Source organism: Columba livia, chromosome 2 (assembly GCF_036013475.1).
Source record: "Columba livia isolate bColLiv1 breed racing homer chromosome 2, bColLiv1.pat.W.v2, whole genome shotgun sequence".
NCBI classification, from domain to species: domain Eukaryota; kingdom Metazoa; phylum Chordata; class Aves; order Columbiformes; family Columbidae; genus Columba; species Columba livia.
This window is the reverse complement of record NC_088603.1, coordinates 151,811,640-151,824,241: the sequence shown is the minus strand read 5'-3', so window position 1 is coordinate 151,824,241 and position 12,602 is coordinate 151,811,640. Positions and strand designations below refer to the sequence as shown.

Sequence of the window (12,602 nt, the reverse complement as noted above, 5' to 3'; positions counted from 1 at the left end):
CTGTAAAGTAAACAAGAAGGGAAAAACACCTATCAAAACATGTTATCAAAGAAGTAAAAGGAAGGGGACGGTACCTGGGCAGCAAGGCAGCACACAAAGTGGCAGGGAGAAAGTTGTCTTGGAGTTATCATATGAAACACGCACACCAGGAGAAGCAAGACAATGATAAGGGTCCATATGGTGTATAAGTGATGTACCACTAAACCAACCAAAACATGATCCTTCCTGCTGCTGGATACTGCAGCAAACACCTGCAGCAGAAGTTGTTCATGACACAGCTTTTGGGATTAGGACTCAAATCTACAGAACATAAGGTAGATCTGGGGTCTGTGCTCATCACTTCCTCACCACAAGCAGTGTTGGCAGTGAGTGTGGCCTGTGGAAGAGCTGTTTGAGGTCAGTGTCCACAAAATCCTGAACAGCAGGAAATCCCCAACCCAATCAGGAGGGTGTGAAGCGATGCTGAACATGGGGATGCTTCCTCACCTAACCATGTTTTTACTAAAGCTCAGCAACTAAATTGCAAATAATTTAATGGTGTAATTAATGAAAGAAAAAGATGAAGCCGCCCTGTTTCACATCTGTTTGGTGAAAGCAACCCTGAAGGACCACACGTGCTCTTTTGCACCCAGCTGTACGTGATCTTTGTGTTCGCTGCCTGCCTGCGCCTTGGTGGGCTCTGGTGAGCCACAAGAGCAAAGGCCAAGCTGTAGAGGACTTTCTCACCAGAGAAACTGCTGCTGGGGAGGCGGGGGAAATACCCCAAGGGTCTCCCAAGGGGGCTGAGTCATCACATGGGTGTCTCACGGAGATTTTGGAGGGGTAGCAGGGGTGGAGAGGGGAGAAAACTCCAAACACCTCTTCACCTTCACACGGCAGAAAGGAAGAGAAAACCCCGGGTATGAATCACCCTGCCCAGACATCTCAGAGCTACCAAAACGTTTCACACAGGCTGCCGCAAAGGCTCCCACCAGCAGAGAGGAGTCCATATGCTGTCCTTGCAGCTCTTGCAAGGTTTTGTGGGGCAAGAAGCTTCAAGGGTGAGCACAACGCTTCTGTGAGCTTGACCCCAAGCAGGCAGCAGATATGAGAACATGGCCATGGGGACCAATCCAGCCCTTAACACCAAACCATCAGACTCCACACCCAAGTGTCAAGTCCAAGTTGGTCACCTCTACACCTCCTCCTTCCTGGGAGAGACTGCAAAGCAAAAGCTCTGTCATGGCTAGGACAGCATTTCACAAAATCACAGATTGGCTCAGGTTGGAAGGGACCTTCAAAGATCACCTTGTCCTAACCTACTGCCATGGGCAGGAACATCTTTCACTACATCAGGTTGTTCAAAGCTCTGTCCAGCTTCACCTTGAACACTTTAGTGATGGGGCATCCACAACTCTGCTGGGCAACCTTATCCAGTGTCTCACCCCCTTCATCATAAAAAATGTCTTCCTCATGTCCAAACTACACCTGTGCTTTTCCAGTCTAAAACCACTGCCCTCTGTTCTGTCACTACAGGCCTTGGTAAAAAGTCTCTCTCCATCTTTCTCATAAACCCCCTTTAAATACTGAAAGCCCACAATAAGGTCTCCCTGGAGCCTTCTCTTCTCCAGACTGAACAACCCCAATTCTCTCAACCTGTCCTTGTAGGAGAGGTGTTCCAGCCCTTTCATCATTTTCACGCCCTCCTCTAGACCTGCTATAACATGTCCACATCTTTCTGTAGTGTGGACCCCATTGCTGGGGCAGTTTCACAGTGCACCCCCAGCACTGCTCAGGGCCACCTCCATCTTCCCCTGCCTGCTCCAGGGATGGGGGCTCTTGTAAGGCAAGTGCAGGGACTGACCGCATCAAGAAGCAGGCTGACTGTGTATTTTTGTCTGCTGGGTTAAATCTTGTGCAAATCAGTGTTTCGACCCAGGCTGCTGCAGGGTCGCGTGAACCCTAGCACCAACACCAGGGATGGGCTGGAAACCAGTTTGGGAGAGGAAAGTCAGCGGGACCAGCCCCTTTGTCACCAGCACACTCACGTCAGATGAAAAGGGCCACGTAACCACGGCCTTGGACAGTTGCTCATGGCATTTAACCATGAGCCTCAGAATAAAACCGATTCCCGTATTTTAGCAGAGGATCTGTATGGGGACAGCCATTTAGAAATAAAACCAGGCCAATTTATTCTCTCCTGAATCCTCAAACTCATTTTCATTATATACATTTTCTTTTCTCTCCTTTTTTTTTTTTACATAGGATTGAGAAGGGCGTCCCTGGAGCACGAACTCCATCTCCATCTACCTCAGGCAAACATATAATCCTGCCCAGAAACAAATCAAACACCTCGCTCCCACTGCTCTTATTAAAAAGCTTCTCCAAAATCTTTCTTCTGACATGACTATAAAGTTGCTTCTCATTTCCAGCCTAGGCACTCATGTCGGGTGAGATTCACCTGCTCCTGAACCAAAAGCATCCTTCTCTTTCAACAGATCATCACCTCCCTGGTACAGCTGGGCTGGGCTGAGCAAGCCGTGCTGCTCCAGCTCTCCCCTCCTGGCCTTCCCATCCACCTCTTCCCATTGGAATTTATCTGGAGGACACAAGAAATGGACACAGTCATAGAATCATAGAATAATTTCAGTTGGAAGAGACCCTCAGGATCATCAAGTCCAACCATCACCTAGAACTAAAGCATGTCCCTAAGAACCTCATCTAAATACCTTTTAAACACCTCCAGGGATGGTCACTCTACCACTTCCCTGGGCAGCCTGTTCCAACACCTGACAACCCTTTCCAGGAAGAATTTTTTCCTAATATTCAATCTGAACCTCCCCTGGCACAACTTGAGGCCATTTCCTCTTGTCCTGTCACTTGCTACTTGGGAGAAGAAGCCAACATCCTGTCTTGGGAAGGTGACCTGTCCTCTAGGAAACATCCCTTGCTTTTCTTTCTACGTACACATCTGCTGCTCTAAGACCTTTTCAGTAGAACCTTTAAATCTGTGGTTTGGGCTTGGTAATTTTTTAGAGTTGTATGATCAAAATTGCATATGCCTTTTAAATGTCTAAATACACATTTCATAGGAAATCAGTATACAGGGAAAGAAGGGGAAAGACAACCACATCTTTCTGCCAGGATGCAAATAAAGCATTGGGTAGGAATTCAACTGGCCACAGCTGTAATCTAGCCCTAGCAGTGCTTTTGCTGCACCTGTGATATAAAATTAGACACAGATTAGGAGATTCCTGCAAAAGAAAAGACCATTTTGCCAGCTATAATTATTTTTTGGGGAAAAAAAAAGAAAGGTTTTCAGACACAAATCAGTTGAAAACATGGTCTAATACAGGATTCATTGTGTGCATTTTGGGGTTGTCCTGTCCGCAGGGACAGGAGTGGGACTCGACGATCCTTGTGGGTCCCTTCCAGCTCAGGACATTCTGTGATCCTGCCAGTTTTGCAGGGGAAAGAAAAAAAAGGAATCAATAATTATCTGTGTAGCAACCTAACACAGCTCTACACATTTCTATCAGTAAATAAACGTAGTCATATCATAAGGATTGCCCATCTGTATTATGGTACAAAGGCAAACAAATGCACACCACCAGTTTTGGGCTGAGGCTCTGGAATTTACAGAAGCAAAGAAAAATCAACAGGGGCTCTGCCTGAGTGAAGATGGCTGGTTTAAGCACACAGGGCTTGCGCTGGTGTTCAGTGAACCTGCCTGGCTTGCATGCGTGTGTGCACAGTTAAAGATAACTATCTTGATATATTTAAACCAAAGAAGGAGAGAAAAAAAAAATCTTGCATGCAAAATGTGGCAACGTTGGCACAGATCTTGCAGATCTCAAGGCAACCGAGCGGCTGTCTCACAAGAGGTCAAGGCTCTGGAGCTGATAACCCCTCTGACGTTGGCATTTTCTGAAAGGTGAGCTCATCTGGCTGCCCCTGCAACTTCTGCTCTACACACCCTTGGTGCAAAAGTCACATAGCGAGCAGGTGATGAGGTGACGCAGCGCTGTGGTCATCCAGCTCCATGTTTTCTACAAGCTGGAGAACATTTTTGGGTCCCTTATTTTAGGCTTAAAAGTTTGGAGACTGCATTCTTAGGAAAAAAAACATGTGAAAATAGCCTGTTCCTCTTAACCACTAAGTTCATTTGCTTAGATAGCACCTTCACCCTGGAACTGGTGAAGCACTTGTGTTTTCCATGGAGCAAAATCACCGGTGGCACTTAAGAGAACGGCAGCTCAGCGTCATCTCTACAGTCAATCTGCTGCTGGATTTGCATCTGGTTTGGTCACCTGGCTTCACCCAGCTGCTCCAAGCGCACCTCCCAGTCTCTACGGTAGCTACTAATTCTCGTTGTACACCAGGGTGGTAAATACAGCCATCATCTAAGATGTTTGCAGCCGCTAATTAAATTTCCGTCTCTAAGTAATGAGATACAATCTCTCTTCGAAAGCAGCAGCCTTGACTCAGCATACAGTGCAAAGGGAGAGACTCTGCTTCTTCACTTTCTTCAAAGGTCAGTGAGGTAACGCCCCGGAAACCCTGAGTAGTAACATCTCGTCCTTAACCAAGGTGCAGGAGCTGTGTTTAGGCAGCTGGCTGATCACAAGAGCTACAAGGACACGTGTCCGCTCAACAACAACCAGCTCCGCACACGGATGCCTTTTATGAGCCGCCCTTGTGTTCAGCTTTGCTCGGAAGAGCGTGCCGCTCCGCCGGTGGGACCTGCAGTGTACGGAACAGCAGTTATTAGTGAAGCTAATTACAAACAACGCGGCTACTTAAGAGGGCTAAAAATAGCGTGGGCGTATTAATAGATGGAGCATAAAACTGGGACACGCTCATCTCGAGCACAGCAACATCCTACACGATCTCGAGTAAATCTCTTCATCTGTGTGTTTCGTTTTCACAGTTTACAACGCAGGCAGAAATATTCGTTCTCAGGCTGCCAGGTTGAATTCCTCCTTGTCTGAGAACACCGAGAGGTCCTCTCCTGTATCTCCACACAAGTGGAAAACATTCCTGTGTCAGCCACACTGGCTCCCTGACAATAATTCCACGCCGTTTATGCGGCAACTCAGGTGGTAGTTCCCAGAAAGCTGAAATATTTACCTTAAATAGCTGAGTTCACTAATGGGTGATCAAAGGAAGGTAGGCTTTGGAAACAGTTTCCAGTTGACCTGGAGCTGCTGGAGCAGAGCAGCAAAGTCACCGGCTCGTGCCCAGCACCGATGCGCAGGCAGGATGGTGAAGGGGGAAATGTCTGACTCATTTACTCCATGCAAACTTTAGCCAATTTAAAAATCTTATGATTTGCACCTAGCTAATGACCAGAGACACAAAAACTTGTAAAGATATTCTAAAACCCTCTGCCTCCTCCACACACCAGCAAGGTCTCAGCCCAGCATCTGGAAGCAGATGTGAGAAACCAAGCCCTTCCTTCCCCAACCTGCAGCCTCTTAGTCGAACTCATTACAAAAGCAAAGAAGGGCCTGACGACCCTTCCAGGCTGGACAAATGCCACTGCTGTGCTGGAGGACATCTCCTGAACGCTGGTCTGAGAGCAGAAGACCACACCAGCCACCATAAGAAGGAAAAGACACGAGGACCCACAGCTCCTTTCCCAAATATCTGATGTCCCAAAGAAGCCCGAACCCTGGCCAGCCTTGCAGGGGTACCAGGGCACCCTTGCACCAGCTGCCATCTCCCCAGCTTTCAGGCCGGTTTGAAACTTCACAGCACTGATGGCTACAGGCAAAGCAGCCAGATGTGTACAACCTCTGGTCCACCCACGCAAGCTGTGGTTGCGTGGATGAACTCTCGGCATCACCCCAGGATGCCCAAAATCCTCCCTACAAACATCTCTCTGATGCAGCTATTCGTACAGAAGAATTTAAAAAACTGTCTTTAATGACGATGCAACTGCTGTGCAATAGGAGACCTGCCTCCTAATAACTATAATCAAACATACCTTAACCAGTAAGAAAAGGGAGTGGAAAACTGATGTGCTCCAGCATCTGCACAGGTCTTCATCTATTTATTTAAAAGCAAGCCTGAGTCTGAAAATGAGACGATGCAATCCCACAGTAAATGACAGCAGTTGTCCTACCTTTGCACTGATGTAGAAGAGATAAAACTCTGCCCTTGAGTGCTTTGTTACCTTCTGCTGAAGAGTTCAATATGATAAAAAAAATCAGCAAAAAAACATAAAAGCCACAAACCAAACCAGTTTCAATACAAACAAACAGGGATGTTTTCTTTAGCCATTTCTACCGTGGCAGGAGTGAGATAAGCAGACCTCTCATATAAGTATTGCAAAAATAGCTGCAGGAAGATAACAAAAATTGAAATATATGTCAGACATAACTGTCAGCTACGGTCGTTTCAGGCTGCAACTGTTCCCACGCTTGCTCTCGAAAAGGAGCAAACAAGAACATGTAGCAGGGCTTCAAAAAGTCATCATCCATCAGATGCACAACTGGCTTCCAAAGCAGGAGAGGTGGCGGGACTCCCCAGCACTGCGGCTGCGTCCCAGAGGCAGAGAGCTGAGTGGGAACGCGAAGGACGGAGGGATGGAGGGGGGAAGGAACACACCTAGGAAGGTGGAACAGTCTCCTTACACTTACATGTTTCTCTTCCTCCCCACTCTCATGGCCAAATTACTCAAGGCTTCTGCTGCCCACCATGTTTTCCAGTGGACATAAAGTCCTTTACCACCCTCATGAATAAGGCACTCTCCTTCAAGAGCCAAGGGAGCCCAAGTTCCTCACTGAGCTCCAGTGGTCCCAGGAGAAGACCCAGCTGAAGGCGGAGGTGCTGGGACATCCCTGGTTGGCAGCTCTTCAAGCTCTGGCTTTAGTGTTCACCCTTCTTGAGTTTGGCTGAGATGTTTGATCTCCTGTAGGACTCTGCAGCAGCAGGAGGGATGACCCCTCTCTTCTGTACTTTGCTCATCATGGTAACTCAACTGTGGGATTGCTGCAGCCCAGGACCTTGGCAGATGCACAGGTACTCAGACACATGGTGTGAATTCTGGGGTTGTCTTATGCAAGGACAGGAGTTGGACGTGATGATCCTTGTGGATGCCTTCCAACTCAGGACATTCTATGGTTCTACGACTGCACAGCACAGCAGGTCCTTGCTATTGACAGGGACTTGGGAAGTTCTCTGCAAATCACCAACGGGAACGTGAAAAGAAAGCGGCACCAAGTTACAACCCTGGGAGGAAAGAAGGGACGTGCACGGTGTGTGCTTCTTTCCTTTTTGTTCAAACCTATGACCTCATTTTTTCTGAAATATCCCTTTATGGTGGGATAAAGCAATTAATTGAGATGGAGGTGTTCTCCAAAGCTGATAGCCACTGCACCTCTGATGGACCAAAGGATTTTCACTGATTTAAATGAAACAGAATGCTCAAAAGTGGAAAAAATATATTAAATGTAAAAAAAAAAAAAAAAAAAAGAGTGATTTTTAATTTTTTTTTTTACTGTATAAATATAGGAGCAGTTACATTTATACAGTCCTAAAATAACATTCGGCCCTTTGAAGGCAACCGTGAGGCTGATGTGGCCCCTGGTGAAAATGAGTCTGACACCCCTGACCTAACTCATAAGCAAAGTAAAATTAAGTTAAGGAAAGGGAACCTTTAGCAAAATGTTGGCCAGTATTTAACAACTTCACACATCTTCCTGTCGGGAAAAGCTTCCCATGGGAAGGTCCCTGGCTCCCCAGCCCGGGGTGCGCTGCCTGACCCAGTGCTGGCAGCATCCCGAGCGGCGGATGCGGCCAGTCCATCCCAGCTCACCCGCTGCTACAGGACGGATTCGGCTGACTTCATCGGAAGCGAATCAAACCTCTCCCCCTTCAATCCTCCCCCGCCAGCCCCTCATTCATGTTGGGAAGGAGCCTGGCAAACCCTGGGTTGATTATAAGTGAGGGGAAGCGGGAGGTTAAAAAGCTCTGAGGCCCCTTTCAGTCTGAAAGACAAAATAATCGTGAAGCTAAAACAGATGCTTTGCTGAAAATAAAGAGTGGTTTCTCAAAGAGAAGCCAAAAAATAGAAATGCCATAGAGTCCCAGGAAACCACGAGCATCCTGCTCTTATAAATAACTGTAATACTTGAGTCTACAATAATATTATTGCAATATTTTGAAATGGTGCTGAAAGATTACACGTGTTGTTTGAAAGATAAATTTGAGACACAAAAACACCATGCCACTAGGTCTAATGTTTAAGCCCTGACTTTAAAAATATCTCCATATATTTACAATTTACTTCCATGAGTGACACTGGGAAGATTGACAAGACCAGTCACCCAGGCACAGGGTCGAGCAATCACCCATTTAAATGAGCTCTAAACAACCAGAGCAAGAGATGCTAAAAGAAAGCCCATTGAGAGATAAGACAGCAAATGCCACTTTTCAATGCAATTATGCTCTACTCTCATCCCATTTGGTTGCCCAACTGGTTTCCCTGGAGATCTGGAGAGGAGTGATATTCCAAGAGAATCGTTCTGTAGGTTCACGTACATTTGTCCATGGTCTTTTATGGAGCTCTGACCCAGATCTTACTGAGCAGGTAAAGGGATGCTCAGGCTCTGGGCTTGTCCACTTCTCCACCTTTGTAATGAACCTGCCGCCTCCAAATCGCAGTAGCTGTTGGCAGTTTCTTGGTGTGACCAAGTCTCTGCCGCTGAACGGACTGAAACTGCCGCGTTTCTTCCCTCTCAGTTAATGCAAATGCATCAATTGCAATAGGCGATCACAACTGAAGAATCACAGTCACTGAATGGTTTGGGTCAGAAGGGATCTTCAAACATGAACTAGTTCTAACCCCCCAGCCATGGGCAGCAACACCTTCCACTAGATCAGGTTGTTCAAAGCACCATCCAGCCTGGCCTTGGACACTTCCAGGGATGGGGCATCCACAGCTTCTCTGGGTAAGCTGTTCCAGTGCCTCACCACCCTCATGGGGAAGAATTTCTTCCCTATGTCCAATCTAAACCCACCCCCCTTCAGTTTAGAACCATTGTCCCTTGTCTTGTCGCTACAGGCCCTGATATGTGTCTTTCTCATAAGCCCCCTTTATGTACCACAAGGCTGCAAACAGGTCTCTCTGGAGCCTTCTCTTCTCCAGGGTGAACAACCCCAATTCTCTCAGCCTGTCCTTGTAGGAAAGGTGCTCCATTGGAACACTGGGGTAGACAGAGGCAGCTCTTCGGGGAGTGAGCCCACCCTGGACTTAGGACTCTATTTATTTTATCCTTCTGATGAACATCTCTGGCTGCTGTGCTTGCTAATACACCCTTCTGAAAAGGACTCTGCATTGTCTTTACTCAATCTCTGGAGCTCAAGGTGAGAAGTAAGTCTGCCAAGCGTGGGACCAGCACAACCATCAAGGTTTGTGTCTTTTTTGTGCTGCTTTCCACAACACTTGAAGCACCCCTGTTACTGCCCTGGGACCTGGCAGTTCAACTCTGCTGCAGCTGCGCCACAGGTATTTGCACTAGACCCTGCTCTCTTGCCTCCAGATGGGCTTTACATTCACTGCTTACTAATATATTCTGAATTCAGAGACGGGGAAAAGGCTCCTATCTATTTTCACCTCAAGCTGACCTCTCACCCCACTGCCAGGGTGGCTTTCCACAGACTTCCCTTCTGCATCGACAGGTGATTTTTCATTCCCAAGCTCAAGCTAGACCGGTACAGAAGTGACAGGTCCCTCTTGTATAGTTCTCATGCAGCCAAAATACCTGCAGCTCAATTACAGCTGAAAACTCCTACTGCCTGGCAAAAAGCTGCCAATTTTTCACACATAAAATGTAGTGGCAAACAATGGAGAAAAGGGAAAAAACAGAAGGTAAAAAAGGAAGAGGGGATGAAAATAAGAAGGAAGATAAGCGGGGGGGAAAAAGAGACTTGGAGAAAAGGATGGAACAAACAAGACAACCAGGTGGGGTGACTCTAGTAAGGCTCAGGCACCAACCCAGCACTGGCTCACCTGGCATACTGCCCACGAAGAACCAGCACTGCATTAGGTACCAGCTCCCCTGCACTCTGCCAGGCCACAGGCTTTAGCTTTCCTCCTGCACAGATGGCCCCATGATCATGTTTCGATCCTTATAAATTATTTACATCAGATACGAGGAAGTGGAGACATCAGAGATGGAAAAGATGCACCAGCGCATCCTCTGGGGAAGAGAGATGGATCCTTCCCTGCATCACACCAGCAAAGCAGTGATGCTCTGTCTCTCCTTGGGAAGGTGTTTTGCTGATCAATGCACTCACCAGGCTGAAATTCTTCATCATATGTTTGCATAAATCTCATTTGTTTTGACCTCTAATCCCTTTCTCCTGGTAGTACCACCTGCCTGCATCCCATGGAGTCCTCAGTTGCGCAGCATCCCTGGGACACTTCCCTCTTTAAAATTTTCAAAAGAAATAAATCATCCTCTAAAGCCCAGTGAAGGATACTTTAAAGAATTCAGAGCTCAAGTATTTACAAAAATAAAATAAAATCAAACCAGATTGATTTTTAAAACCAGGGACTTTCAGCAAGCACTTCACACTTCCTGCCTTCGTCTCCCAGAGGGCAATCGCTCACTAGTGATGCGGTCAGCAGAAAAATATTTCCTGAGCTACGGACCAACTGCTTTGTGAAGTTACTCCTGCAGCACCAAAGGAAATGTGAGACTCCGGCACAGCATCATCCTGCATCTTGCGATGCTCAGCCAGCTGGAGTTTGTGGGACGGGGCAGCACGCATCCTCCTGAACACCTGGCAAAGTTCAGAAAGCTCAAAACAACCTCATCTCCAGCATCACATTTTAAGAGCTAACTCCCTCCTGACAACTGAGATAGAGAACCTAAAGGAGCATGTCACGCTTTGAACTTCACAGTAATTCACCTCCTTGCCAGGATTTGTGCATTCTTTCTGTTGGCTCCAAGAGTTCTCTGTGCTCCCTTCGCTTACACAAAGCTTCGTGCAGATGAAAGACTCCTGCCGCGAGTCATCAAGATTTACTGTAATTTTGGTTCAGATCAGGAAAGCACTTGCGCGTGCGCTTAAATCACTGCCAAAGTCAAGGGCACCCAGTTTCATGCTCCCATACTCCAAAGCAATCAAGATTAAACCCTTTTTCTTTTTCTTTAGGATAAAAAGGCAGTGAGAATATTAATTAAAGTCTGATGGCAATTACCTAAATGATCTGTTTGTCACTGTAACAAATCAGATGGGAAGATGTTAAAGCACAGTTTGGACGTAGGGACAGAAACTGGATGGGGAAAAGTCAGCACTGAGAGTTTGGCTAAGCAAGCACAGGGTACAGAACACAGTGCTTGTCCACAGCACCTTTGAAAACAGATTCTATGTTTTCAAGACACCAAAGCTATAAATGATAAGTTCTCAGTTAATTTTTTACTTAAGATCCCCCTTCTAACAGATGCTTTCTGCCCTGCTCACAGAATCACAGAATCACAGAATGTTAGGGATTGGAAGGGACCTCGAAAGAACATCTAGTCCAATCCCCCTGCCGGAGCAGGAACTCAAAATAAGAGGGACCGAGCTTATCTGTTTCTTCCCCATGGTATAATGCATTTCTGTTGGCTTCTCCTGCTTCACATGCATGAGCCTATGCTGGTACTGCTAAGCCCTGAAGACGAAGCAGATGTTCTGGAGGCTCTTCTAGACTTCATGACTTCTACCTCACTAGCAGCAGCTGTGCTGAAGAGATTTGAGGATTCAAGTATTTGGGAATATTCGGTAGTCCCATTACTGCACTCCTAGAGCTACGCATGGGACAGCTGCCAGCCACGGTCAAACACAGTCCCAACAGGTTTCTCCACAGGTCTCTGCTGCAACATCACCTGAGGCTGCGCCAGAGCGGGACCAAAACTGGGCACTGACAAGGTCCCAGCCATGTGCTGGAATCACTTCAGCCTTCCCTCTATGAGCATGCAAGCCTAACACACAAAATGATTTCTAGCAAGAGCACTGTAAGTTCCAGGTTGACTGTGCCTTGGTGGCTTTCAGAGAGAAATTACCTCAGCTGACAAATAAAACAACAGGTTTGGGGTTTTTTTCCAACTGCAAACTCAGTTGGAAACTGAAGGCAAAGACGTGAGCTCTCCTCTTCCACTCAAGCACTGCTGCCTGACACGTCATCTTGTCACGTTTGAGATGCACGTGCTGTGGGTACACCGGGTGCATGCCATGGGTATGTGAGGTACACATCATAATGCTGTGGGTATGTGTGCTGCATGCTGTGCGTATATGGGGTGCACACCACGTGCATGCAGGATGCATGCTATGGGTACATAGGGTGCACACGTGAGTATATGGGGCGCACACCATGGATATGTCAGGTGCATATGATGGCTATGTAGGCTGCACACCATGCCTATGCAATGGTGCGCACAATGGCTATGTAGGGTGCACACCATGCCTATGCAATGGTGCACATTATGGGTATGCAGCGTGCACGCTGTGAGTATGCAGGTTGCACATTGAGGGTATGTAGGGGGCACACCACAGTCATGCAGGATGCAAGCCACGGGTATGCGGGGTGCACAGCATGTGGGCCACACACCATGGGTATGCAGGATGCA

General features: G+C 47.2%; 1 long non-coding RNA gene across 1 annotated transcript in view; it reads right to left on the bottom strand.

Annotated features, from left to right (window-relative positions):
• The window catches only part of LOC135578704 (uncharacterized), a 64,410-nt gene that overhangs the window by 36,458 nt on the left and 15,350 nt on the right, over positions 1-12,602 (bottom strand). The gene's annotated exons all lie outside the window — the stretch shown is intronic.